This window comes from Crocuta crocuta, unplaced genomic scaffold (genome assembly GCF_008692635.1).
Source record: "Crocuta crocuta isolate KB4526 unplaced genomic scaffold, BGI_CrCroc_1.0 scaffold723, whole genome shotgun sequence".
Classification (NCBI taxonomy): domain Eukaryota; kingdom Metazoa; phylum Chordata; class Mammalia; order Carnivora; family Hyaenidae; genus Crocuta; species Crocuta crocuta.
Genome location: NW_027531551.1, coordinates 743,643 through 747,084, shown reverse-complemented (window position 1 = coordinate 747,084; position 3,442 = coordinate 743,643).

Below are 3,442 nucleotides of genomic sequence, written 5' to 3'. Positions count from 1 at the left end.
TATTGGAAAGAAAAATTAAGACCAAGAAGTGCTAAATGAGAAAGCTGGCAATTAAATCCAGTTTTTGTTTCTAAGTCTAATGGCAACTTATTTCTAAGTGTCTCAAAGGTCAGTGCTATGTTAGCCATCTTGGCTTTTGGAAAGATGACTGGATGTGATCTATTACCCTTTGTGTCTGTCCATTATGGCCATTGTAGCTTGAAATACATTTCCAAACCTTATTTACAGTATTTCTCTGCTTATAATTTTATTACTTTCTAATCCAGAATAGTTCCTATTTCCCGGTTAGCTATTCTTGGAATGGCCCTCAGGTTACATGTCTAATTTCACCTAATTTTTCAGTTATTAGTTTTAAGATTTCTCAATAAACATAAAACCACCACCGTTCACATAAAAGAATGTTAATAGCCCTGATTATTGGATAGGAGGAGTAGGAACCTGGTGTTAGTAAAAGCATCTGTATGTCCTTTACTTGTTTTTTTTTTTAAGTCCAGTCAAAGTTAATTATTCACTGAATAAATTCATTGGAAGAACAGAAAAACAAAATTCTGGTTTAAGTTGTACTGCTTTTATGGATAATGGTCTTTATAGAACTAAATGAGGTTACAAATTGGATGTAGAGCTTGTCACAAACTTGGCTTTTACCCCACAGGACCCTTTGAAGTCCTTTGGAGCCTCCTTCACCACCTTTGTGCCCTGACAGCCCAGCCATGCTTAACTCCACCATGTAGTGCATGGGAGAAAGTCAAGGTCAAACCTTTTGGTATTTCTCACACCAGAAATTAGAGGAAGGGAGTGACAGCTTTTCATAGGAAGGGGTATACATCTCCTATTGACTCTAGTGTAATGTGAGGTCAAGCCTGGAGAGCCCCTCCCTCCCCCCTGCTACATTCTTCACTGCTGGTCTGTTGTTAGGGGAAAAGCCTGCAGAAAGAGGTTGAAGTTTTTTCTTAGGACACCATAAACAGGAGACCCAAGGAATCCTGAGAGGTGTTACTACTGCAAGAAAAACAGAAAATACAATGGAATCCTCCTCAACATGACCTACATTTAAATGTGTTCACCAGTCTGAAACAGTTCTCACAAACTAGTAAGATTTCTTTTTTCAATGAGAAAACTACGTCTGACTCTAAGATTAAATAAAAATAATTGAAAACGAGGTAGCAATGGAAAGATTTCCTGTAGCTCCTGATATCACTGGGCTCCACACAATTGAAAAGGAAAAATGTAAACACAGAGTATCTAAAGAAACCATGTGAGGAGCGAACATCAAAGAACTCAAAGGGAAAAATCACCTCCCCTAAGTCTAATGTCAAGAAAGTTCTTTTGGAAAAAAAGATTCATAATCTCTTCTCCCAAGGGAATATGCAGAAGCAAAGGTAAGCATTTTTAAGACTAGTGGAAACTGCACCAGAATTTAAAACAAAAATTAATAATCTAGTTGCCAAAGACTTATGGAAGGTGTTTATTCTGTGGGGGAAATAAAATCGATGAAAGAATGAACATACTGCATTTATACACAACATATGTTTTATGCTGTTCTGTCCTAACTGTATTTTTGTGATTCCAAATGATTAGCCCTCTCTAGCCTATTAAAGTTTTTGTAGGATGGTGACTAGAAGGGCAACTGAATATTTTGCAGTTCTTCACAAAACTTTGACAGGTTTGGAAGCTATTCTTACTGCATGCTGCAAGAAAAGAACAGCAAATACCTTGCACATTTCATAAATGCACTTTTTGTTAAGGTGGCTTTACACATGTCTATTTAGAAGAATGGGGATCAGTCCAGGTATTTGACAGTCAACATCTTTTCTCATTGGTTGCTAATACAGCCAGAACCAGTTAAATATTTAAAATATTACACTGAGAATGTGCAGAATAGTGGACTTATGCCTTCTTTGATAAAATAGGAACTATTTTGCAACATGTTTGGTCACTAATCAGAAGAATAGTACATTCTGTTTTCACACTGTATATTGTTTACTTAAGCTAAAACTTTTTTAATCTTTATTTTTGAGAGATAGAGACAGAGCATGAGTGGAGGAGGGGCAGAGAGAGATGGAGACACAGAATCCAAAGCAGGCTCCAGGTTCTGAGCTGTCAGCACAGAGCCCAGCGCTGCACTTGAACTCAGGAACTGTGAGGATCATGACCTGACCCGAAGTCAGACCTTAACTTAATGAGTCATCCAGGTACCCCCTAAACTAGCTACAGCTGTTAACAGATACTGTTTTATTCTGTCTCCTTAAAAAAAGTGTTGAATGAGAAATGGATATAATTGTAATATTTTCATTGCTTAGTTTTTTAAATTACCAAAACTATGATGATTTTCATTAGCCCTAGAGGAAGTACTATCTTATATACTAATATTAAAAATGACAATTGTAATTTTTTAAATTTTAATGTAAATCTTTAAGAGTTTTCTAAAACAATATTAAATTTTATGTGATGAAAATGCGCTTGTGACTTATTGGTGCAAAAAGGCCCAGGAATCTCAAAGATTACACATAATAATTGCAAGGAAGTTGCCAGTATTAGAACATGGATTACTGGACATGGGGTTTGATTTATTTCTCTAGTAACTATAATTCTTGGTTACTTACTTAATATGGATTCACGGACTTTGAAGTGAGTATCAGATACTATTGCAGTCAATAAGATCCCAGAGGTAAAACATCATCTTTAGGTTTATGGATCTACCCTTGGTTTTTTTTTTGTGGGTTTACTTATCCTGATCTTTTATTACACGACTCTGATCTTCTAAGTTACTGAGATTGACAAAGACCCAAAGCATATTACATGACTGAGCAGTGAGATGATATACATCATATTAAATGCTTACTATGTGCCAGACTTATTCTAAATATTTAATATTTCCACAGAATATCTCCTGGGTAAGTGCTCTCCTGGGTTTTCCCCATTTTACCCATGAGCAAACTGGAGGGAAGGCCCAAGATCAAACAAGTATAACTTATGATGGTTGAATTGCGTGAAGAACACACCTCTGATATTGATCTGTTAGCATAACTTCTGATGATCCAAGCAGTCAGGGACCTTTAGTGTTAGTAAATGTGTTACGCATAAATATTATCTCTACCCAAATGGACTTGCATCTCCTGAGAAATAGTTCTTTTGAGCTGTTTCAAGAGATTGATTCAGGGCATCCTTCATGTGCTTACTTCATGTGCAGGGCTCCCTTCTCTATGGTTAGGTTATAACCCTCTGTGAGCTGCTTCTGAATCAGGGTAGCTTGGCTCTGCAGTTTCCTGCCCTTCCTCTGGGATTTCCCAGAGTGCATCAGGCTTTGCCTTTAAAAATGGTGTCCTCACCTTGACAAGTGTACTGATATTTTGTTCTAGCCCCTTTTGCCATCTGCTCTCTGAATCTTTCCTAAAATTTAAACCTTATATCCTGGGCCTTCTGCCGTACCCTCAACAATTTG